This window comes from Pan paniscus, chromosome 2, assembly GCF_029289425.2.
Source record: "Pan paniscus chromosome 2, NHGRI_mPanPan1-v2.0_pri, whole genome shotgun sequence".
Classification (NCBI taxonomy): Eukaryota; Metazoa; Chordata; class Mammalia; order Primates; family Hominidae; genus Pan; species Pan paniscus.
The window spans coordinates 107,337,060-107,363,763 of record NC_085926.1 but is presented as its reverse complement, the minus strand read 5'-3'; the positions used below and the strand labels follow the sequence as shown (position 1 = coordinate 107,363,763).

At 42.2% G+C, this 26,704-nt stretch overlaps 1 long non-coding RNA gene across 4 annotated transcripts in view; it reads right to left on the bottom strand.

Moving 5' to 3' along the window:
• Positions 1 to 26,704, bottom strand: part of LOC103787185 (uncharacterized) — a 56,611-nt gene that overhangs the window by 7,801 nt on the left and 22,106 nt on the right. For 3 of the 4 annotated variants that reach the window (XR_001337962.3, XR_001337964.3, XR_612970.4), the window contains exons 4-5: positions 25,352 to 25,575; positions 7,226 to 7,298 (exon numbers count right to left, since the gene is read on the bottom strand). This is a non-coding gene — a long non-coding RNA (uncharacterized LOC103787185). The remainder of the gene's footprint in view (positions 1 to 7,225; positions 7,299 to 25,351; positions 25,576 to 26,704) is intronic. The other variant, XR_001337965.3, reaches the window with a different exon arrangement.

Genomic DNA, 26,704 nt, shown 5'->3' with positions numbered 1-26,704 from the left:
GCCTGTAGTCCCAGCTACACAGGAGGCTGAGGCAGGAGAATCGCTTGAACCTGGGAAGCAGAGGTTGCAGTGATCCGAGATCACACCACTGCACTCCAGCCTGGTGACAGAGCGAGACTCCGTCTCAAAATAAATAAATAAATAAATTAATTAAATAAATAATAATAATTTTCAGAAACTGGCACTCCCAGAAAATGGAGTCACTGAACATCCTTGAAGAGAGATCTGGGCATGGGTCTTCCTTTCAGGTATCCACCACAGTCACTAAGCCTGTCAATTTTACCACCTTGAAATTTCTTGGATCAATTCTGTCTTCTCAATTGACCCTGCTAGTCTTGGTTAAGATTATCATCATCTCTCACATTAACTGCTGAAATAATTATTTCTCCACTTCTGTTCTAGCCTTCACATTCCCCCTATTGCAAATGAGACTGTCATTCTTATTCTTAAAATACTAAATGGCTTCCTTTTACCCAAAAGATTAAAATCTAAACCAACATTTCTTCTTTTTTTTTTTTTTGAGACTGAGTCTCACTGTGTCACCCAGGCTGGAATGCAGTGGCATGATCTCGGCTCACTGCAACCTCTGCACCTTGGGTTGGAGCAATTCTCCTGCCTCAGCCTCCCGAGTAGCTGGGATTACAGGTGTGCACCACCACACCGGCTAATTTTTGTATTTTTAGTAGAAAGGGGGTTTCACCATATTGGCGAGGCTGGTCTTGAACTCCTAACCTCAGGTGACCCACCCACCTCAGCCTCCCAGAGTGCTGGGATTACAGGCATGAGCCACCACGCCTGGCCTAAACCAACATTTCTCAAAGTGTGTTTCATAAAACACTAGTCTTCAAAGTAAAAAATACATATGTATATGATGCTGGCAATTTTTCTTCTGAGTTGTTTTTAATATATTCATGTAATAAAAAACTAAACCATTTATGCAATTGTTTTTACTATTTCATGATAACCACATCTAAGTATTGGTGATTTACACCCCAGAACTTCAGAAGTAGCATGACAATGTCTCGCTCTATCACCCAGGCTGGAGTGCAGTGGCGCTATCTTGGCTCACTGCAACCTCTACCTCCAGGGTCCAAGTGATTCTTGTGCCTCAGCCTCCCAAGCAGCTGGGATTACAGGCTCCCACCATCACGCTTGGCTTATTTTTGTATTTTTAGTAGAGATGAGGTTTCACCTTGTTGACCAGGCTGGTCTTGAACTCCTGGCCTCAAGTGTTCTGCCCGCCTCGGCCTCTCAGAGTGCTGGGATTACAGGCATGAGCCACCATGCCCGGCCTAGACTGGGTAATTTTAAAACAACATAAATTTGTTGCTCATGGTTCTGGAGGGTGGGAAGTTTAAGGTCAAAGAGCCAGCAGATTCAGTGTCTCATGAGGGCTTCCTCTATGCTTCAAAGATTGTTCCTTCTATGTATCCTCATGTGACAGAAGGGGCAAACAAGCTCCCTCAAGCCCCTGTTATAAGGATTATGATCCCATTCCTGATCATGGAGCCCTCCTGACCTAGTTGTCTTTCAAAGGGCCCACCTCTTAATACCATTGCACTGGGGATTAGGTTCCAACATATCAGTTTGTGGGGGATGCAAAGATTCAGACTATCACTCTTATAAACATTTTATTAAATAATACATACATAAATAGTACACCCGGAAAGATACTGTGCATAGGTTATACAGCCTGATGAATAATCACAGTTAACATACTGGTGCAACAACCACCAAAATCAAGAAATAAAGTATTATAGGCCAGGCGCAGTGGCTCACGCCTGTAATCCCAGCACTTTGAGGCCGAGGTAGGTGGATCACGAGGTCAGGAGATCGAGACCATCCTGGCTAACACGGTGAAACCCCGTCTCTACTAAAAATACAAAAAATTAGCCGAGTGTGGTGGCGGGCACCTGTAGTCCCAGCTACTCGGGAAGCTGAGGCAGGAGAAGTGTGAACCCGGGAGGCGGAGCTTGCAGTGAGCAGAGATCTGGCCGCTGCCCTCCAGCCTGGGCAACAGAGTGAGACTCCAACTCAAAAAAAAAAAAAAGAAAAAAAAGAAAAGAAAAAGAAATAAAGTATTACAATCTAGCTACTTTCCTTTTGCTCTTCCAGCCACTATTCTTTTCCTCTTTCCCAGTTAATCACTAACCAACTTCTACAATTTACAATCTACTTGTATCCAAGGTTGACTTACATGAGCCCCTGTTGACATGTCATTAGTACACCAACTAATAGTAGAGATGGGATTCAAATTCGACTCTGTCTGTTTGTAAAGTTTATGCTTTGGGAATGTTCTTAATAGTCGTTTCCATTCCCTACTGATACAGCAGAATTGCTAAGAAAAAGAAAGCCTAATTATTTCTTCAAATCACCAATGTTCCCACACTGCACCTTGACAGAAGAGAAAAATGCCCTTCACAGACAAACAAAACATGTGAATGAAAAAGAACATTAAATTCAATTGTTTATTAAATAATAAAGCTACTGATTCTAACACCTTTGGCTGGACACAGGAACTATATATAGGATATAAGAACTGTACATAAGTGTGTGTGTGTGTTTATATGTACATATGTATATTATATATATGCATACAATATACAAACACATACACATTTATGTGTATTAGAGAGAGAGAGAATAAGAGTCCACAACCAAATGTCTGTAATGAAATATCTTTCTGTAAGTTTGGCATAAACTCATTTGGTAGCACAACCTGCCCTGAACCAATATGAAACTAAATATAGTATGTTTATTATGACAATATAATTTATTATATAAATATAATACATAAATATATCTTTATGATCAAATGTTAATGTGTTTAGACAACTTATACCATCCCAAACTTCACTAGGTGTGTCATGTAACATGGCATATGTATTATATTATCTGATTTCTAGTATCATTAGTGTGACCAGTATGCATTCTCTTCCACTACCACACACCTCAAACAAAAAAAAGAAAACAGAAGGCTGGGCATGGCAGTTCATGCCTATAATCCCAGCACTTTGGGAGGCCGAAGTAGGTGGATCACCTGAGGTCAGGAGTTCGAGAACAGCCTGGCCAACATGGTGAAACCCCATCTCTACTAAAAATACAAAAAAATTAGCTGGACGTGGTGGCAGGCACCCGTAATCCCAGCTACTTGGGAGGCTGAGGCAAGAGAATTGCTTGAACTCGGGAGGCAGATGTTACGGTGAGCCAAGATTGTGCCATTGCACTCCAGCCTGGGTAACAAAAGCAAAACTCCATCTCAAAAAAAAGAAAGAAAGAAAGAAAGAAAGAAAGAAAGAAAGAAAGAAAGAAAGAAAGAAAGAAAGAAAGACGAAACAGAAAAGAAATCTGGTAGTGTATACATAGATTGTTAAGTACTTAAAAACAAAACTGTTCGGAGGCCTAGGTGGGCGGATCACTTGAGATCAGGAGTTTGAGACTAGCCTGGCCAACATGTTGAAACCCCATCTCCACTAAAAATACAAAAATTAGCCAGGTGTGGTAGCACACGCCTGTAGTCCTAGCTAATTGGGAGGCTGAGGCAGGAGAATCTCTTGAACCCAGGAGGCAGAGAAGTTGTCGTGAGCCAAGATAGTGCCACTGCACTCCAGCCTTGGTGACACAGTGAGACTCTGTCTCAAAAAAAGAAAAAAAAGACTGGGCACAGTGACTCACACCTGTAATCCCAGCACTTTGGGAGGCCTAGGCGGATGGATCATGAGGTCAGGAGTTCAAGACCAGCCTGGCCAACACAGCGAAACCCCATCTCTACTAAAAATATAAAAATTAGCCAGGCGTGGTGGCACGCACCTGTAGTCCCAGCTACTCGGGAGGCTGAGGCAGGAGAATCGCTTGAACCCAGGAGGTGGAGGTTGCAGTGAGCCAAGACTGCGCCATTGCACTCCAGCCTGGGTGACAAAGTGAGACTCCATCTCAAAAAAAAGAAAAGAAAAAAAAAAAAAACGGAAGGAAATTGAGATTGCTGAACTACTGTAACCAAAAGAAAGTAATGCAAACAATGTCCTCTTCTGCTGAGATGACTTGAAAACAGGAATGAGACATTGGAAAACAATAATCATACTTAATGGAAAGTCTTCATAATCCTGTAGTATAACAAGCTGCCTCTTTCACCTGTCTCTAACAAAGTATACAGAAATGCCATTTAAATATCATGTATACTTGACTGCAGGATTTTTTCCATTTGATCATTTCTGAAATCCAAATGTACCATTCAATTAACGTATGCATGTGGTGTATAAGTAAAACATCTATGACTAAATCAGCAATGAGTCTTATAGCCATTGATATCTCAGGATATATATTATGCCCCATCACACTAAGGCATTCACCTAGCTGTTTCTACTAGAAGGCTATAATAATAAAATTACAAGGCCTTCAGAGGAAAGACAGTCATAGAATTCTAAGCAATGTGTTAGTGTGTAAGGCTTTAAATTGGAGCCATACAGACCTATTCAGCAATCCTTTCACTATGACTAAATTACTTTTGGGAGTAACTCCCTCAAGTTAGCAGACCAGAAAATACATTTATTCATTAAGCAAACTGTTGTATCATTAATATATAAATATAAAAAGGTCATATTAGACTGTAAAAACACCAAAACAAGGTGCACCTAATTCTTAATAATTAGATAATATATAAATATAAAATTATATTTTGCATGTTATATTTTTGTGTTTGTTTAAAAGGTAGATATCACAATGAACACATATTTTGCAGCCTGCTTTTTCAAATTGCCACATAATATCCAAAGGGTGGCTATTCCACAGACATTTCCCAAAGTAATGAACATTTTTATTGTTTCTAATTTATTGCTATGTCAAATGTACTTCAGAATATCTCTAGAGGGCATGTTAAGAAATGGTATATCCTGGTTGCCTCTAGGAAGAACAAATAGTAGAACAGACACAAGGGTTTGAGAAAGATCTTTACTTTTCCCTGAATAACCTGTTATACATTTGAATTTTTTTATGTGAAAATAATAATTACATTTACAAAAAGGTTTAAATACAATATCAGTATTGTATAGCCATTAAAATTGAAATATACAAAGAAAAGCTGCAATGAACTTGCTTTGTTGGATGTATTCTTTGGTTGCAATCTACCAGGCACTGTGTTAAGTGCTGTATGTACGTTGTCTCATTTTGCCTCACTTAATCTTCATAGTAATCTTATAAGACAGGTGTTGGCCCTACTTTTACAGATAAGAAAATTGAGTGTGAACAAGTTATCTTCTCAAGTCACAGAGAGAGGCTGTGTGTAACAAAACCAGAATTTAAACCAGATTTTTCTGGCTCAAAAATCCTTGCTCTCAGCCACTGACCTGTAATAACTACTCTGTTTCCAGAAAATGCTAAACTCTCCTACCTCTGGCTGTGCTACAACTTTGGTGAATCACTTGCAGGACTCTGGTGAACTAGATTTTCCCATGTCTGTGGACTTTTGTCTTTTCTGATTACAAGCCTTCCCCTCTTGATTAATCCCTACCTTTCCTTCAATGGTCAAGGTTGATCTCTTGCAATCTTTCCGTAAGCATCAGACTTAGTTGAAAGCCTTCTGTCTGCATTTTGCAGCATTCTGTGCTACCAATGTGTTCATTAACGTATCAGATGACTTGTATGTCTCCCAGCCAAATGGCACATTCTTAGGGTCAGAAAAGTCTAAATATTCCTCATATTACTAGTCCCAATGTTTGTAATATTTAGCACATTTATTTAGCTAGTAATATTTAGCCTCAATCACTATATGCTTAATTCAAGTTAAGGACTAATATATACAAAGAATCATAGAATGTTGGAGCTACTTCAGTGGTTTCCAACCTCAGCTGCACACTGTAACTTCAGGAGTTTTAAAAATAGATTATCTGGCTTACCCTAGACTTAATAAATCAGAATATCTACAGGTGGAAATCCACAATCTATATTGTTTAAATGGCCTTCCAGTTGATGCCAAGCTTGGGAATCTCTGATCTACTCTACTTGTCTCATTTTATGGAATATGAAGATGGAGATCTAGAGGATAAATAACTGGCCAATGTCACAAGCAGAAGTAAAGATAGGACTTGCACTCCAGTCTCTTGATTTGTAGCTGCTTCACTTAATCACTCAAAACTATTTATTAAATATCTTTGGCCGGGCACAGTGGCTCACACCTGTAATCCCATCACTTTGGGAGGCCAAGGCGGGCGGATCCCGAGTTCAGGAGTTCGACATCAGCCTGGCCAAAATGGTGAAACGCCATCTCTACTAAAAATACAAAAATTAGCCAGGCATGGTGGTGCATGCCTGTAGTCCCAGCTACTCGGGAGGCTGAGGCTGAAGAATCATTTGAACCCGGGAGCCAAGGTTGCAGTGAGCTGAAATTGTGCCACTGCACTCCAGCCTGAGTGACAAAGTGAGACTCAATCTCAAAAAAAAAAAAAACCCGTATATATATATGGTGAAACCCTGTCTCTACTAAAAATACAAAAATTAGCCGGGCGTGGTGGCAGGTGCCTGTAGTCCCAGCTGCTCGGGAGGCTGAGGCTGAAGAATCATTTGAACCCGGGAGCCAAGGTTGCAGTGAGCTGAAATTGTGCCACTGCACTCCAGCCTGAGTGACAAAGTGAGACTCAATCTCAAAAAAAAAAAAAAACCCGTATATATATATGGTGAAACCCTGTCTCTACTAAAAATACAAAAATTAGCCGGGCGTGGTGGCAGGTGCCTGTAGTCCCAGCTACTCGGGAGGCTGAGGCTGAAGAATCATTTGAACCCGGGAGCCAAGGTTGCAGTGAGCTGAAATTGTGCCACTGCACTCCAGCCTGAGTGACAAAGTGAGACTCAATCTCAAAAAAAAAAAAAACCCGTATATATATATGGTGAAACCCTGTCTCTACTAAAAATACAAAAATTAGCCGGGCGTGGTGGCAGGTGCCTGTAGTCCCAGCTACTCGGGAGGCTGAGGCAGGAGAATCACTTCAACCCAGGAGGCGGAGGTTGCAGTGAGCCGAGATCACGTCACTGCACTCCAGCCTGGGCAACAGAGCCAGACTCCGTCTCAAACAAATAAATAAATAAATAAAAGAGTACCTGGTGGTATAAAGCATATATATATAATTGGGGGACCTGCCTTACTTTTGGGGGTTGAGGGTAGTCACATAATCTTACTTAAGATGAGCTCTCTGAGCACTGGAAAGAACATACAGAAATAAATAAAAAATATTACCTCAAGATGGTCTTCGGCCCATGGGTTCTCTATGAGACATCTTTTAATTTTCTGTTTTCACTGTGATGACAACCTTAAAAATTAACAGAAACACTTTCTGGATCATGTTTTATAACTGAGTTCTGCCCGAAGCTCATATTGAACATGTGTGTTTTTTACTGAGTTGGCCACAAGTAGTACAACTGTAGTAATCTCAGGCTAAGGTGAAAAGAAGCTATCAACTTAGGCCAGGCATGGTAGCTCATGCCTGTAATCCCAGCACTTTGGGAGGCCGAGGCAGACAGATCACGAGGGAGTTCGAGACCAGCCTGGCCAACATGGTGAAACCTCATCTCTACTAAAAATACAAAAATTAGCCAGGTGTGGTGGTGCGCACCTGTAATGCTCAGCTACTTGGGAGGCTGAGGCAGGAGAATTGCTTGAACCTGGGAGGCAGATGTTGCAGTGAGCAGAGATTGCGCCACTGCACTTCAGCCTGGGTGACAGAGCAAGACTCCGTCTCAGAAAACGAAAGAAAGAAAGGAAAGAAAAGAAAGAGAATAGACTAATTTAATATGTATGTGTTGTATTCCTGCCTAGAGAAGATCAAATGTGCATCATGAATGCTGAAAGAAACACAGTTTCACAGTAGTTCACATAGAGGAGAGTGGTGAACGGTGTGTGTCATGACACAGAACCTATAGACCAGTCATGTTGAGCTCAAAAAGACCTGTAATCCCAAAGTGCTGGGATTACAGGCATGAGCCACCGTGCCTAGCCACATGGTCTCTTTTTTAGTTAATAGCCATTAAGTAAAATTTATTTTGGGTGTGATGTTGTATATGAACTGTGAACATAGGAGTTATAATTTTATATTTGTATCCAATCAGGCATGATGGCTCACACCTGTAATCCCAGCACTTTAAGAGGCTGAGGGTGGATCACTTGAGGTCAGGAGTTCGAGACCAACCTGGCCAACATGGCAAAACCCTGTCTCTACTAAAAATACAAAAATTAACCAGGCGTGGTGGCACCCACCTGTAATCCCAGCTACTCGGTAGGCTGAGGCAGGAGAATCACTTGAACCTGGGAGGCAGAGGTGACAGTAAACTGAGATCACACCACTGCACTCCAGCCTGGGCAACAGAGTGAGACTCTGTCTCAAAAAAATAAATTTTATGTTTGTATATATTTTATGTTGTAATAAAATGAATCAATATTTGGACACAAGCATATATATATATTTTTCTTTAAACTGATGCTGGCTGGGTGCTTACATCTTTAATCTCAGTGTTTGGGAGGCCAAGGCATGAGGATCACTTAAGGCCAGGAGTTCAAGACTGGGCCTGGACAACATAGCAAGACCCCATCTCTAAAAAAAAAAATGTATTAGCTGGGCGTGGTGGTGCACACCTATAGTCCTAACTACTATGGAGGCTGAGGCAGGAGGATCACTGGAGCCCAGGAGTTCAAGGTTACAGTGAGCCATGATCATACCATTGTACTCCAGACTGGGCAATAGAGTGACACCCTGTCTCAAAAATAAATGAAAAAGTTAATAATAAACTGATTCATACATTACTCACTAGGCAAGGGGGCAGATGTGTGCACATGTATTGGAGGGTCAGTGGGAGGAAGCATCCAGCAGAATTAAAAAGGTTCATAGGGGACCTAGGGAGAACTCCATAAGTGGCCCTGAGCATGGTTGGTGCAGAACCAGCTGCTGACATGGGCTACTAAGAGGAATTTAGCCTTTTTCCCTAAGAACAATGAGAAGCCCTTGCTCCTCACATTACATTAACCGTTCTGGAAATCTATTTCTGTTGTGGCATTTAAAATTCTAAAATAACTTTTTTTTTTTTTTTTTGAGACGGCATCTAGCTCTGTTGCCCAGGCTGGAGTGCAATGGCACGATCTCGGCTCACTGCAACCTCTGCCTCCTGGGTTCAAGCGAGTCTCCTGCCTCAGCTTCCCGAGTAGCTGGGATTACAAGCACGCACCACCACACTCAGATAATTTTTTTTTTTTATTTTTAGTAGAGACAGGGCTTCACTTTGCTGGTCAGGCTGGTCTCAAACTCCCGACCTTAGGCGATCTGCCCACCTTGGCTTCCCAAAGAGCTGGGATTACAGGCGTGAGCCACTGCACCCAGCCACCACATCCATGAGTCACATTTTTTGTGAACTCCTGTGCATGCATACAATTAAATTTGTTGTATTTGTGTATTAATCTGTCTTTTGTCAATTTACTTTGCAGAGACCCAGCGCTGGACCTAAGATGATAGAGGAAAAAAAAAAATTCTACCTGCAATTCATGGACTTTCTCTATAAAATACAGTAGCTACAACCAGGCGCGGTGGCTCACGCCTGTAATCCTAGCACTTTGGGAGGCTGAGGCAGGCAGATCACGAAGTCAAGGGTTCGAGACCAGCTTGGCCAACATGGTGAAACCCACCTCTACTAACAATGCAAAAATTAGACAGGCGTGGTGGCGCATGCCTGTAATCCCAGCTACTCAGGAGCCTGAGGCAGGAGAATTGCTTGAACCTGGGAAACGGAGGTTGCAGTGAGCGGAGATCATGGCCACTGCACTCCAGCCTGGGCGACAGAGCAAGACTCTATCTCAAAAAAATATATATATATATTAGCTACTATCGATATGTAGCTATTAGGCACTTAAATCAGAAATGGTCTCAGTTGAGATGTTCTGTAAACATAAAATACAGCCTAAATCTCAAAGACTTAATACCAAAAAAGAATACATCTTATTAAAATATATTTTATTGATTACATGTTTAAATTATATTATTTTGAATACATTGTGGTAAATAAAATATATTATTAAAACGTTTTCTTTTTTTTACTTTTTTAAAAATGTGGCTACTAGAAAATTTAATATTACATATATGGCTTACATTATATGTCTATTGGACAGACCAGTATATAATCTTCATACTAGTACATGCATAATAATTTTTAAAACTTTTAAAACGTGAGGTATGTACAACTGGTACTACAGAAATGCAAAGGATCATGAGAGACTACTATGAATAACTATGCCAACAAATTGGATAATTTAGAAGAAATGAATAAATTTCTAGCATACAACTTAATCAGACTGAGTCGTGAAGAAATAAAAATTTTTAACAGAAAAATAATGAGAAGATTGAAGCAGTAATAAAAAAAAATCCCAACAAAGAAAAGCCCAGGACTAGATGACAGAGTCTGAAGAATTAACACCAATCCTCTTCAAACTCTTCTAAAAAATTAAAAAGAAAGGCGACCAGGCGCAGTGGCTCACGCCTGTAATCCCAGCACTTTGGGAGGCTAAGGCGGGCGGATCACGAGGTCAGGAGATCGAGACCATCCTGGCTAACATGGTGAAATCCTGTCTCTACTAAAAATACAAAAAATCAGCCAGGCGTGGTGGCAGGCGCCTGTAGTCCCAGCTACTAGGGAGGCTGAGGCAGGAGAATGGCGTGAACCCGGGAGGTGGAGCTTGAAGTGAGCCGAGATCGTGCCACCGCACTCCAGCCTGGGTGACAGAGTGAGATTCCGTCTCAAAGAAAAAAAATTAAAAATTAAAAAGAAAGGAACACTTCTAAACTCATTTTAAGCCACCAGCATTGTTCTCATACCAAAGCCAGATAAAAACATTATAAGGAAAGAAAACTACAGGCCAATATTCCTAGTGAAAATGAACATAAAAACCTTCAACAAAATCCAGCAAAATGAATTTAACAGCACATCAAATGATTATATGACATGAACAAGTGGTTTGTACATGGCACCTTTGTAACTGGCACCGTTGTGCTTATGTACATGCTAATGCATTTAATCCTCACAAGAGCCCAGTGAGACAGGCACTATTACTATCCCGATTTGCAGATGAGTAAACTGAAGCACAGACGGTACACAGAACATATTTGGAAGAATGTACAAGAACTGACAACAGTAGTGGCCTTTGAGGAGCAACTGGGGGATTAAGGTCAGGAATAAAAATGAGACTGATATTCACTGTTTATCTTTTTGTGCAGATTGAATTTTGTTACAATGTGAATGAATATATGTTACCTCTTTAATTTTTTTTTTTTTTTTTGAGATGGCGTTTCGCTCTGTTACACAGGTTGGAGTGCAATGGCGCTATCTTGGCTCACTGCAACCTCTGCCTCCCCGGTTCAAGCGATTCTCCTGCCTCAGCCTCCTGAATAGCTGAGATTACAGGTGCCCGCCACCATGCCCAGCTGTTTTGTTTTTTGTATTTTTAGTAGAGACAGGGTTTCTCCATGGTAGTCAGGCTGGTCTTGTACTCCCGACCTCAGGTACTCTGCCCACCTCAGCCTCCCAAAGTGCTGGGATTACAGGCGTGAGCCACTGCCCCTGGCTTAATTTTTTTAAATAGAAAAATATATTGGCTCTTATATTACCTGTTTTTCTTACAAACAGAGTAATAATAATAATAAATAAGGAAATGCGGCCAGGTGCAGTGGCTCACGCCTGTAATCCCAGCACTTTGGGAGGCATAGGTGGGTGGATCACCCGAGGTCAGGCGTTTGAGACCAGCCTGGCCAACATGGTGAAACCCTGTCTGTAGTAAAAATACAAAATTAGCCAGGCATGGTGGTGCATGCCTGTAATCCCAGCTACTCCAGAGGCTGAGGCAGGAGAATCGCTTGAACCTGGGACGCGGAGGTTGCAGTGAGCAGAGATCGCGCCACCTGCACTCCAGCCTGGGTGACGGAGGGAGACTCTCTCTCAAAAATAAGTAGATAGATAGATAAAAATAGATTATAAAGGAGCTGAAAAATCCTATTGTCCAGTAACATTGTAGCCATCATAATGTTACAGTGCAAGTGTTTCTGGTGATGCTGGTATAAAAAAACCTACTGAACTGCTAGTCATATAAAAATATAGAATGTACAATTATGTACAGTACATACTACTTGATAATGATAATAAATGACCACATTACTGGTTTATGTATTTACTATACTATACTTTTTATTATTATTTTAGAGTGTACTCTATTAAAAAAAAAAGTGCTAACTGCAAAACAGCCTAAGGCAAGTTCTTTAGGAGATATTCCAGAAGGCATTTTTATTATAGGAAATGACAGATCCATGCATATTATTGCCTCTGAAGACCTTCCAATGGGACAAGATGTGGAGGTGGAAGACAGTGATGTTGATGATCCTGACCCTGTGTAGGCCTTGCCTAAGGTATGTGTTTGTGTCTTAGTTTTTAAAATAAAAGTTTAAAACTTTAAAAATAAACAATTTTAAAAATAGAAAAAGCGTACGAAAAAATATAAAGACATTTTTGTACGATGTACAATGTGTGTTTTAAGTTGTTATTACAAAAGAGTCAAAAAGTTTTTAAAAATTTAAAAGTTTATAAAGTAAAAAAGTTACAGTACTCTTAACTACTTGGGAGGTTGAAGCATGAGAATCGCTTTGATCCAGGAGGCAGAGGTTTCAGTGAGCCGAGATGGTGCCACTGCACTCCAGCCTGGGTGACAGAGTGAGACCCTGTCTCAAAAAATATAAAGAAAAAAAAAGTTAGTAAGCTACGGTTAACTTATTACTAAAGAAAGAAAAAAAATTTTAATAAATTTAGTGAAGCTTAAGTGTAGTGTTTATAAAGTCTACAGTAGTGTTCAGTAATGTCCTAGACCTTTACATTCACTCACCACTCATTCACTGAGTCACCCAAAACAACTTTCAGTCCTGCAGACTTCATTCAGGGTAAGTGCCCTATAGAGGCATACCATTTTTTATCTTGTATACCATGTTTTTACTGTATCTTTTCTAAGTTTACATGGGTTTAAATACAGAAATACTTACCATTGTGTTACAACTGCTTACAGTATTCAGTACAGTAACATGCTGTACAGGTTTGTAAATAGGCTATGCCACACAGCCTAGGTGCGTAGTAGGCTATATCATCCAGGTTTATGTAAGTACACTCTATGATGTTCCTATGACAAAAATCATGTAACGATGCATTTCTCAGAATGTATCCCTGTCACTAAGCAATGCACGGCCGTATATAGATTCATTAGAATTTTCTTAATAACAGAGATTAGCCAGGCACGATGGCTCGCTCCTGTAATCCCAGAACTTTGAGAGGCCGAAGCAGGCAGATCGTCTGAGCTCCAGTGGTGGAGACCAGCCTGGGCAACACAGTGAAACCCCATCTCTACTAAAATACAAAAAATTAGCCAGGCTAAGGTATGTGTTTGTGTCTTAGTTTCTAACAGGCATGGTGGCGTGTGCCTGTAATCCCAGCTACAAGGGAGGCTGAGGCAGTAGAATCGCTTGAACCTGGGAGGCAGAGGTTGCAGTGAACCCAGATTGTGCCACTGCACTGCAGCCTGCGTGACAGAGCTAGACTGTCTCCAAAAAAAAAAAACACAGAGACTAAAAATCCTGTGTGAGCCAAGGAGAGATTCACTATGGATGTGCACAGGTGATCCTGTTGTTTCAACCACACTTCTACACTAATCACCACTATCAGAGAAACCCAAATCATTAAGATCTCTTAAGCAACAGCTTGTAGTTACTGAAAATTTACACTGAGTGGGAACTATGGAGTATTCAAGAGAATAAAATAAACACAGCTTCTGCCTTCAAGGACAGGAAAATGAGATGTCTACTTATGCAATGATAATGAGCAATGCACAGAGACCTATTATTAAGCAGTAGCTAAATGTGTGAATTAGACAAGTGATTTGAGTACTTCAGAAAAGGAGAACTCTGTGTTGGCTGCAGGGAGCTGGGGAATAGGTAGAACTTGGGCTGATCTTTAAAAATGAATAGGATTCAACTTGGATAAGCTGCGATGTGGGAGACTAAAAGATGAAGCACTCTGGCTTATTGTTTTATGCATATAGTCATATTACAGCTATGGAACCATGGTTATTATTACTAGCACATCACTTACATAGTATTCCAGACAAAAATGCATAGTTTAGATCTAGTTGTGAATCCTAGAGTTCCATGTGGCTGGGCCCTTCCCACAGCTACCCTGGAGAGCAGCAGCCAGGACTTTGCGCTACCCTATGGCCCAGGGCCTCCACCAGGGCAACCAAGAAGGTGAGCAGGGCACAGCACAGCCACCACTGCAGGTGCCTCACCAAGCATACAAAATCCAAGGGACATGATCCAAGAGGTGTGTGGCTCTCACCCTTACAAGCTGCGTGCCATGGAGCTGCTCAAGGACTCCAAGCACCAAACGGGCCCTCAAGTTCACCAAGAAAATGGTGGGAACACACGTCCGTATCAAGAAGCAGCAGGAGGAGCTGCGACCCAGCCTGGCTGCTATGAGGAAATTGCCAAGAACTGAGCCCCCTCCCCCTCTCTGTACACAATAAAACCTTCAGTCAATCTAATTGTGAAGAAATATCAGACAACCCCAGATTAAAAGTCATTCTAATAACTGAACTATGTTCTTCAAAAATGTCAATGTCATGAAAAAGAAAACAAACAAAAAAGACTGACAATCTGTTGCAGATTAAGGAAGACTGAAGAGATGTGGCAATCAGTACAACACATAATCCTAGACCAAATCCTTGATTTTTTATCTTTCATCAGGCAACACCTCATAGAATGTCTTCCCCTTAAACTTCATTTATGTATTTTTGTAGAGACAAGGTCTCACTATGCTGCCTAGGATGGTCTTGAACTCCTGGCCTCAAGCCATCCTCCTGACTTGGCCTCCCTAAGTGCTGAGATTAAAGGCATGAGCCACCGTGCTTGGCCTTAAACTTTATTTTTAAAATTGCAGTAAAGGACATTACCGGGACAATTTACAAAATTGAAATAGGGACTGTAGATAAGACAAAAATATTGTATCAATATTTGAATTTGATAACTATACCATATGTGGTTGATACGTGGTTACATGAGAAAACGTCCTTCTTCTTAGGAAATAATGAAGTGCTGAGGAAGAAAGAAACATGATCTATGCATCCTATTCTCAAATGATTAGGAAATTTGTGCCCAGGCGTAGTGGCTCACACCTGTAATCCCAGCATTTCTGGAGGCCAAGGCAAGTGGATCACTTGAGCTCAGGAGTTTGAGACCAGCCTGGTCAACATGGTGGAACCCGATCTCTAGAAAAAATTAGCCTGGCATGGTAGTGAGTGACCGTAGTTCCAGCTACTCTGGAGGCTAAGGTGAGAGAATCGCCTGAGCCCAGGAAATTGAGGCTGCAGTGAGCTATGATCATGCCACTCTATTACAACCTGGGCAACAAAGTAAGATCCTGTTTTTTAAAAAGAAAGAACATTTTGTGTGTGTCTGTGTGCGTGCATGTATAAAAAGAGAGAGAGAAAGCAAATATAGCATAATGTTAAACATTAGTCAATCTGACTAAAGGGTACACAGTGGTTATTTGTACTATTCTTGCAATATTTCTATGAGCTTGAAATTGTTTCAAAATAAAAGTTAAAAATACAGCCGGGTGCGGTGGCTCATGCCTGTAATCCCAGCACTTTAGGAGGCCGAGGCAGGTGGATCACAAGGTCAGGAGATGGAGACCATCTTGGCCAACATGTTGAAACCCCGTGTCTATTAAAAATACAAAAATTAGCCAGGGGTGCTGGTGGGCATCTATAGTCCCAGCTGCTCAGGAGGCTGAGGTAGGAGAATCGCTTGAACCCAGGAGTCTGAGGTTACAGTGAGCCAAGATCGTGCCGCTGCACTCCAGCCTGGGGGACAGAGTGAGACTCTGCCTCAAAATAAATAAATAAATAAATAAAAATAAATACACTCTCTATGCTGAATAAAAGATATTTACTGTGTTCCTTGAAAGGTGTAGTGGCAAATGGAAGCAGTTTGAGAACAGATTATGTAAAACCTTGACAGGGAAGGAGTCTACTTAATTCTATAGAAAATAGAGAACGATAAAGATTTTCTAGCCAAGGACTAGCTAAAAATCTGTGTTTCGGACGGCTCAACTAGGGGTAATAGTGAGGACTGGGTAAGGGGAAGGTGGGAGACCTCATCAGTCAGTAAGTGGTAACAGTAATTCAGAAGAAAACTGGTTAAATAACAGTCTGAATTAAGGAAAAGAAAAGAAGAAACATATTTAAGAATACTATGTTCAGGCCAGGCGCGGTGGCTCACGCCTGTAATCCCAGCACTTTGGGAGGCGGAGGCGGGCGGATCACGAGGTCAGGAGATCGAGATCGTCCTGGCTAACACGGTGAAACCTCGTGTCTACTAAAAATACAAAAAATTAGCCGGGCGTGGTTGCAGGTGCCTGTAGTCCCAGCTACTTGGGAGGCTGAGGCAGGAGAATGGCATGAACCCGGGAGGTGGAACTTGCAGTGAGCCGAGATCGCTCCACTGCATTCCAGCCTGGGCGACAGAGCGAGACTCTGTCTCAAAAAAAAAAAAAAAGAATACTATGTTCAGCCGGGCATGGTTGCTCACGCCTGTAATCCCAGCACTTTAGGAGGCCGAGGAGGGCGGATCATGAGGTCAGGAGTTGGAGACCAGGCCAACACGGTGAAACCCCGTCTCTACTAAAAATACAAAAATTAGGCAGGTGTGGTGGCAGGCGCCAGTAATCCCAGCTGCTTGGGAAGCTGAGGCAGGAGAATCTCTTGAACCCGGGAGGTTGCAGTGAGCCGAGATGGCGCCATTGCACTCCAGCGAGACTTAGTCTCAAAAAAAAAAAAAAAAAACTATGTTCACTATTTGGGTGATGGGTTCAATAGAAGCATTATGCAATATATGCATGGGAGGCCAAGGCTGGCAGGTCCGCTGAGGTCAGGAGTTCAAGACCAGCCTGGCCAACATGGCAAAACCCCATCTCTACTTAAAAAATACAAAAATAAGCCAGTGTGGCGCATGCCTGTAATCCCAGCTACTCCGGAGGCTGAGACAGGAGAATTGCATGAACCTGGGAGGCAGAGTTTGTAGTGAGCAGAGACCTTGCCACTGCAGTCCAGCCTGAGTGACAGAGCGAGACTCTGTCTCAAAAAAGAAAAAGAAAAAGAAAAAAAGAATTAATGGCATTATTGGATATGGAAGACTAGGATGAGCTGCAGATAATTTTCAATTTTCTTATCTATGGTTTTGTTGATTGTTGTATTTTAGATCCAGAAGTAGTTTAGGGTAGTCTATTAGGGTAGTCCAGTAGTTAACATAGTGTACAGAAGAAAAAGTGTGATTTTTGAAGTCACGCAAACATGTCTTCAAATCCTGGCTTGAACATATATGATGTGTCTCTGAATATGTACTTTTACTTCTCTAAGCTTTTATGTTCTTATCTGCAAAAGTATAAAATCAGAACAAGTATATCTATCAGAACAATATTACTGAGTGACTAACAGTCTCATAGTCCAAAATCTATGTTTGAATCCTAGCTTTTTTATTTCTTAGCAGTGTGCCTCAGGACAGGGTATTTTTCTTTCTAAATTTCAGTTTCCTCATCTATAAAATAAAAACTGCAGCCAGGCGTGGTGGGTCACGCCTGTAATCCAAGCACTTTGGGAGGCCAAAGCGGGTGGATCATCTGAGGTCAGGAGTTCGAGACCAGCTTGGCCAACACGGTGAAACCCTCTCTTCGGATCATCTGAGGTCAGGAGTTCAAGACCAACCTGGCCAAGATGGTGAAACCCTGTCTCTATTAAAGATACAAAAATTAGCTGGGACTCAAGGCAGGTGCCTGTAATTCCAGCTACTTGGGAGGCTGAGGCAGTAGAATCGCTTGAACCTGGGAGGCGGAGGTTGCAGTGAGCCAAGATCCTGCCACTGCACTCCAGCCTGGGCAACAGAGTAAGACTCCGTCTCAAAAAAAAAACAAAAACAAAGACCTTATTATCTTTGCACTGCTTTATCCCCATCACCTAATGGAATGGTATGGTTAATTTTATGTGTCAACTTGGCTAGGCTATGTGCCCAGCTTGGTTACATACTAGTCTAGATGTTGGTATGAAGTTATTAGGTAGAAGTGATTAACATTTACAGTCAATTGATTTTAAATAACGGAGATTACTCTCCATGATATGGGTGAGCCTTATCCAATTAGATGAAGGTTGTTTTTTGTTTTTTGTTTGAGACGGAGTCTCGCTCTGTCGCCCAGGCTGGAGTGCAGTGTGCAGTGGCATGATCTCAGCTCACTGCAACCTCCACTTCCTGGGTTCAAGCGATTCTCCTGCCTCAGCCTCCTGAGTGGCTGAGACTACAGGTGCCTGCCACCATGCCCAGCAAATTTTTTTTTATTTTTAGTAGAGATGGGGTTTTACCATATTGGCCAGGCTGGTCTCGAACTCCTGACCTTGTGATCTGCCCGCCACTGCCTCCCAAAGTGCTAGGATTACAGGCATGAGCCAACTCGCCTGGCCTAGATGAAGGTTTTAAGAATAAGGTTACTGGCGGAAGAGGTGGCTCACGCCTGCAATCCCAGCACATTGGGAGCCTGAGGCAAGCGGATCACCTGAGGTCAGGAGTTCGAGACCAGCCTGGCCAATATGGTGAAACCTCGTCTCTACTAAAAATGCAACAATTAGCTGGGCATGGTGGCACGTGCCTGTAATCCCAGCTACGTGGGAGGCTGAGGCAGGAGGATCACTCAGACCCGGGAGGCAGAGGTTGCGGAGAGTTGAGATTGCACCACTGCATTCCAGCCGGGGCAACAGAGTAAGACTCTGTATCAAAAAAAAAGAATAAGGTTCCTAGGCCGGGTGTGGTGGCTCACACCTGTAATCCTAGCACTTTGGGAGACCGAGGTGGGAGGATCGCTTGAAGTCAGGAGTCTGAGACCAGCCTGGCCATCATGGTGAAACCCTGTCTCTACTGAAAATACAAAAATTAGCCAGGCATGATAGCAGGTGCCCATAATCCCAGGTACTCGGGAGAATGAGGTAGGAGAATTGCTTGAAACTGGGAGGTGGAGGTTGCAGTGAGCTGAGATTGTACCACTGCACTCCAGCCCAGATGACAGAGTGAAACTCCATCTCAAAAAAAAAAAAAAAGAATAAGGTTAAGGACAACAACATCCTGGTTGGGCACCATGGCTCATGCCTGTAATCTCAACACTGGGAGAATGAGGCAGGAGGATCTCTTGAGCCCAGGAGTTTGAGACCAGCCTGGGCAGCATGGTGAGACCTTATCTCTACAAAAAAATTGTAAAAATTAGCCAGATGTGGTGGCCTGCACCTGTAGTCCCAGCTACTTGGGAAAATGAGGCAGGAGGATTGCTTAAGCAAAAAGGTCAAGGCTGAAGTGAGCCATGTTTGTGCCACTGCACTCCAGCCTGGGCAACAGAATGAGATCTTGTCTCAAAAATGAACAAACAAAAAAACTGAAGTTGGCCGGGCACAGTGGCTCACAGCTGTAATCCCAGCACTTTGGAAGCCCAAGGCAGGTGGATCACCTGAGGTCAGGAGGTCGAGAACAGTCTGGCCAACATGGTGAAACCCCATCTCTACTAAAAAAAAAAAAAAAAAAAAAAAACAAAAATTAGCCAGGCATGGTAGCAGGCACCTGTAATTCCAGCTACTCAGGAGGCTGAGGCAGGAAAATCACTTGAACCTGGGAGGCGGAGGTTGCAGTGAGCTGAGATCGCGCCATTGCACTCCAGCTTGGGAGACAAGAGTGAGACTTCATCTCAAAACAAACAAACAAACAAAAACAAAAAAACTGAAGTTTTCCAAAAGAGAAAGAATTCAGCCTGAGTTTCCAACCTGCTGGCCTGCCCCATGGATTCTAGATGTGCCAGTGTCCACAATCATGTGAGCCAATTCCTGAACCTCTCTGTCTCTCTTTCTTTGGAAAACCCAGACTGATACTTTTATCATTCATTTTATTATTTTTTTTTTTTTCATTTTGTTGAGACAGAGTTTCGCTCTTGTTGCCCAGGCTGGCGCAATCTCGGCTCACCACAACCTCCGACTCGCGGGTTCAAGTGATTCTCCTGCCTCAGCCTCCCGAGTAGCTGGGATTACAGACATGTACCACCGCGCCCAGCTAATTTTTGTATTTTTAGTAGTGATGAGTTTTCTCCCTGTTGGTCAGGCTGGTCTCAAAATCCTGACCTCAGGTAATCCGCCCACCTCGGCATCCCAAAGTGCTGAGATTACAGGCGTGAGCTACCACGCCTGGCTTCATTTTCTCCTTTTTTTTTTTTTTTTTTTGAGACGGAGTCTTGATCTGTTGTCCAGGCTGGAGGGCAGTGGCGCGATCTCAGCTCACTGCAACCTCTGCCTCCCAGGTTAAAGCAATTCTCTGCCTCAGCCTTCTGAGTAGCTGGGATTACAGGCACCCGCCACCACGCCCAGCTTATTTTTGTATTTTTAGTAGAAAAGGGTTTTCACCATGTTGGCCAGGCTGGTCTTGAACTCCTGACCTCGCAATCCGCCTGCCTCAGCCTCCTAAAGTGCTGGGATTACAGGCGTGAGCCACTACGCCTGGCCTTACCATTTGCTTTCATTTTTTTTTCTTCTGTGTCCTTCTATGGGTTCAGTTGTGTTCTAGGATCTGGGAATGTAGCAGGGACCTAGAACAGAGGCTTTTCTCTCATGGCTAATATTCTTATGGAGGGAGACAAAAACTTGTAGGGGTAAGACAAATCTCTTTTGCCCTCTGATAGTTCACTAGAAATCAACTGACAAAAGGCTGATTAAAAGGAGAAAGGCAGACAAAACATTAATGTACACATGCATGCATGGGAGGAACACAGATTTTAAAAACTCAAAGAAAGGGCCAGATAAGCTGGGCGTAGTGGCTCACGCCTGTAATCCCAGCACTTTGGGAGGCTGAGAAGGGCGGATCACATGAGGTCGGGAGTTGGAGACCAGCCTGACCAACACAGAGAAAGCCCGTCTTTACTAAAAATACAAAATTAGCCAGGCATGGTAGTGTATGCCTGTAATCCCAGCTATTCAGGAGGCTGAGGCAGGAGAATCGCTTGAACCTAAGAGGTGGAGGTTGCGGTGAGCCGAGATTGAGCCATTGCACCACTCCAGCCTGGGCAACAAGAGTGAAAAAAAAGAAAGGGCCAGATAGTTGATGCTTTTATACCACCTGAGGTTAAAGAAAGAAGAGGGGCTCAGCGCATGGCAAGAGAGGTTATGGGAGGGAGAGAAGAGAAAAAGCTTTTTAGCTATTCTTATGTTTTCAGGCTCTCTAAATAGCCATCTTTAAATATGTCAAATAAGTATATCTGGTGTAAAATATTTTTTTGTTTCCTTTAGTCAATAAGCAAACAAATAAGCAGACCAATTTCAAATAGCTATCAGTGCCATGTGGGGAGAGGGCTATGAGACAGAGAAGCAGAGGGAAAGTGGTCTCTCCAGAATGGGTGCTCAGGGAAGGGCTGAAGAGGTGACATTTGAGCTGAATGAAAAGGGAGCAAGCCATGAGGTTATGGAGGGGCAGGTATTCTAAGCAAGAATTCCAAGGAGCAGCAAGTTTGAAGGCTGTGAAGGGAAGACGGGTCTGGCATGTATGAGAAGCAGCAAGAATAACTCTGCCCTGAAGAAGAGTAAGCCAGAGGAAAGTGATGGGGGAGAGTTCAGAGACCTTGTCAAATTGAAAGACTTGTAAACAGTAGTAACGCATTTAGATTATACTCTAAACTTACTGTGATTTTCAAGATTTACATTTTTAAATTTCTGCTACTTACATGTCGATCACTGGCTTAATGGTAGGCATTGAAATCATTATGCAGAATCTACTTCTGCTAGAGTTAATGTCTGTCCAAGGGTTTGCATTGCATTGATCCCCCTGCCCCAGCAGAATAAGTAGCTTCTGGGAGCTGAGTTGAAAATGCAGAACTCAGGCCCTGCTCCAGACCTACTGAATCAGAATTTGCATTTTAATAAAATCCCCAGGTGGTTCATGAGCACCTGAAAGTTTGAGGGGACTCAACCTTGACTGCATTATGGAAACACCTGGGAACCTAATTTGTTTAAAAAAAAACAAAAGTGTTACCTGGGTCACCCTAGAGTAATGGCATAATTGGTCTGAGGTGCAGCCTGTGCATCGGAAATTCTGGAAGCCACTTATCTTCCAAAGGTCAAAAAGGCCGCTGCCCTAAAGCCACAGTGGGTGACAGGCAGCTGTTTTCATGCTCAGCTGATTGCCCATGCTCCGTTTTCCTTTATGTCTTCTTGTAGCAGTTCCCACGGAATCACCTTGTTTTCCTTTCTTTGGTCACTAGAAAAAGTATTTCTCTCCCCAGGGATTCTCAGGGATGAGAAAGGCAGTCTGGTTGGCCCTGAATACACACATACTGGCTTTTAATGTTGAGTTAACTGCTCTCATTAGTAGGCAACAAGATGTCAAATAAAACAATCCTGAAGAAGTTGCAAAACACAGTGTTCTTACAAGTGTGATCCTGAGTCTAAAATTCCTAATTCCCTTCATATGGAAAGCCTAGAATGAAGTACTCAACTTCTCTGTCAGTCCCCAGCATTTCAAAAGTCCATTTTGTCTTGCATTCAGGAAAGCCTTTTCTTTAAACTGAATCTATAGAACAATAGGTTGTATTCTGCAGTTAATTTGCATCTCTGAAGACTTGATTTCTCCCAGGTCTCACCAGGCAGCGAATGAGCCCCCTGTGCGTTTCCTGACAGCCTTTTAAGTCACTTCCTAGGCTGACTTACGGAGCAAGTAAGAGTTCACAGGTCTCATGATTCCTAAGTTGCAGGAAAGGGTCTATGACAGCTATTCTTCCCTTAATAAAGTTATTTCTTTTACATTAAACTTCTGACACTGGGGTAGATTGGATGTAAGGGAAAAGGGAGACACTCCAAATTATCACACAATGATTTAGCCTCTTCAGTGTACTGTTGCAAAATGTTTAGTTTAAAATGCCTTTCTATAATTTATCATTCCTTTTCTTTTTTTTTTTTTTTTTTTTTTTTTTTGAGACGGAGTCTTGCTCTGCCGCCCAGGCTGGAGTGCAGTGGCGCGATCTCGGCTCACTGCAACCTCTGCCTCCCGGGCTCACGCCATTCTCCTGCCTCAGCCTCTCCAAGTAGCTGGGACTACAGGCGCCCGCCACCACGCCCGGCTAATTTTTTTGTATTTTTAGTAGAGACGGGGTTTCACCGTGGACTCAATCTCCTGATATCGTGATCCGCCCGCCTCAGCCTCCCAAAGTGCTGGGATTACAAGGGTGAGCCACCGCGCCCGGCCTCATTACTTATTTAAGAGAACTATGAAAACAGTATCTCATTCTCTTTAGGTTTTCTGAACTTTGAGCCTCAACAAGTAGTTACCATTTTAAATCTGCAGCTTGACAGCTTGTAAGCAAAAGCATTGAAACTACTCACGAAGGGTCAGAGTAGAATGAATAATTTCACGGAAATGCAAATTTCATTTAAAACTTATTTAAAAGTATTAAATTGGGAGGAGATGGAAGTCTAAGATTTATTTCCCTTACTGATGATAAATAGTAATATTTACTGGCCAATACTACAAAAGAACTAGAAGATTGTATAAAATATTTTTACAGTGCTTTTTAAAGAGAGATTTAAAAGTGGAGGTGAGAGTGAGGATTGGGTTTGTTATAGGCCATTGCCCTTTTTTATTTTTTTTGAGACGGAGTTTCGCTCTTGTCGCCCAGGCTGGATAGTGGCACGATCTCGGCTCACTGCAACCTCGGCCTCCCGGGTTCAAGCGATTCTCCTGCCTCAGCATCCCGAGTAGCTGGGATTACAGGTGCCCGCTACCACGCCCAGCTAATTTTTGTATTTTTAGTAGAGACGGGGTTTCACCACGTTGGCCAGACTGGTCTCGAACTCCTTACCTCAGGTGATCTGCCTGCCTCGGCCTCCCAAAGTCCTGGGATTACAGGCGTGAGCCACTGTGCCTGGCCAAGCCATTGCCTTTTACAATGGTGATGTTATAGTCTGACTTCTTCCTAAAGTTCGAACTGCAGAAAAAATATTCTACTCTTTGGATCCATTCTGATGATGTTCTTATGATGGCTTTGAGTCTAGGCTAGGAGTCACTGGAATTAATTCAGGAATTAAACTCACTCATTCTGTAACATCCGGACCTTTGTAAACATGTCTGGCTCATTTTTGTGACCACATTGCAGTTATCAGCACCATTCTTGGACACTTTAAATTTATTTCCTCTCCTAAGGATTTGTTAGTTATCTACTATTTGTACTGTCATTGCCATCATATTTAATGCAACCAGTAATTTCATCACACACACATTATATTTTCCATGCTTTGTTCCTAATGATGTTTATTCCTGCCTTAGGACCTTAGCACTAGCTCTGTCCGCTGTCTAGAATGTTCTTGCCTCATTCTTTATGTAATTGGCTCCTTCCTGTTATTTAGTTCTCCATTTATATGTTCCCTCCTCAGAGAGCCTGGGCAATAGAACGAGACCCTGAATCCGAAAAATAAAAAAATAAAATAACATAAAAACTTGAAAATTACATTTCTTCAATAATGAAACATCAAATATGAAGGTCAAATTGCCAACTTGGGTTTTTTTCTCCCTAAGTCAGAAAATAACAAAAAACAGATTGGATTTTTGATGCCATTTTAATTTCTGTTACTGTGACTAAACCTCAGATTGGATTCACTGTCTCAGAAAGGTATCCCACGCATGGTGATGCAAAATATAGAGAAAGGGCCAAGAATAGAAATTCTGACATGAAAGTCACCTAAAAATATTGATAATGCATAGAACATTTTATAAGTTGATCTCAAAAAAAGCTTTATTAGAGTCATGGACCTGTAATTGATTACCAATATATGTCTCTGCTTTACTTCTGAAAAAATTGTTTGTTTTGCCTTATAAGCACTGCTGATAATCTGATAAATGCTAGCAATCTTCAGTGGAAGACAAATTTGCTGTATTTTATATAGTAAACCACTGCAATGGAGTTAATAGTTTATAGGTTTTCTATAAACTGCCTTCTTCTCACTTTCCTGATTGCTACAATTCCAGCTGCATATTCCATAACTGTTTAAAGGAGGATTTTATTTTTTAAACTGTATCTCTTATTTCCACATCTAACATGACTCATTTTTGGCTGCTATGTTCCTGCTCTTTGCAGAAAGATAAAGAGATCATCTGCTACTTGAACTTTTGTTTAGCTTGTTAGGTATTTAGGTTGACTCTAATGTGCCAGATGTTATCCAGTTGGCAAAACAGTGCTTTCTTACCCATCTGTGCGCTGATCTCTCCATTTAATTCTCCAGCTGTACTGTTCTCTGCATCCTTGTATAAATAACAATATTGAAATGTTTCCTAAGAAACGTGCCATTTCTTCTTAGCTTTTACTTCCTTGTCCACAAGGACCTTGGGGTCATCTGCACTTGCCTCCCAGGACTCTATTGTTCTTCTCACATGATATAAAGGCATCACAGTTGCAATACTGACATTCCATCTGTAAGGGTAAGACAGTTCTGAAGCTGACTACATCAACTGAGATTATAGCTTCTAAATTCTGCTAGGCACCATGAAGAGCTTTAGCAAAGATGGTTACCTTTTCTGAAGAATGCACCTATATTATTTATGCAAACTAAGAGCAAGTCATGCTGTACTGGCATTAATGAATGATGAAAGTATTTTCATTTTAAAATCATTTTCCCAATGCCCAAAACCTATTGAAAGTATTTCAATGTTATTAACTAATGTTACTAATTTACATAATCTTTTAAGTTTATGAATCAAATATTCTATAAAAGTTCATTACTTTCCAAGTAATTATTTAGACAGCATCCTTATTATTAGCTATTTTTCCTATACAAATGCTCAAACTGAGTGGAAAAGAAAGTAAACAACTCTAGGCTGGGAGCAGTGGCTCACGCCTGTAATCTCAGCACTTTGGGAGGCTGAGGCAGGAGGATCATTGAGCCATGGGTTCCAGACCAGCTTGTGAAGCATAGTGAGACCGTGTCTCCTCAAAAACTAAAAATATCAAGCAGGCACAGTGGCATGCGTGCCTGTAGTCCCAGCTGCTCCAGAGCCTGAGGCAGGAGGATCACTTGAGCCTGGGAGGTTAGGGCTGTAGTGAACCGTGATTGTGCCACTGCACTCCAGCCTGGTCGAAAGAGCAAGATGTTTCCAAAAAAAAAAGGATCAAATTATCATGTGGGAAAGCATGATACATTTATTTCTTAAGCAAGAATGATAAGGGACAAAAAAAGGTAGGAAGAGTTTCTTTGTAATGGCTGCTTTCTTGCTTTGTTTAGCAATGTGCTAAAGAAAAATTATTGCTTTCCAGGACCAGGTGCGGTGGCTCACGCCTGTAATCCCAGCACTTTGGGAGGCCAAGGTGGGTGGATCACAAGGTCAGGAGTTTGAGACCAGCCTGGACAACATGGTGAAATCCCGTCTCTACTAAAACTACAAAAATTAGTTGGGCATGGTGGCATGTGCCTGTAGTCCCAGCTACGCGGGAGGCTGAGACAGAAGAATCGCTTGAACCCGGGAGGCGGAGGTTGCAGTGAGCCGAGATCATGCCACTGCAAAATTGTTGCTTCCCAAAACAAAGTTAGTGTTTTAAAAGATAC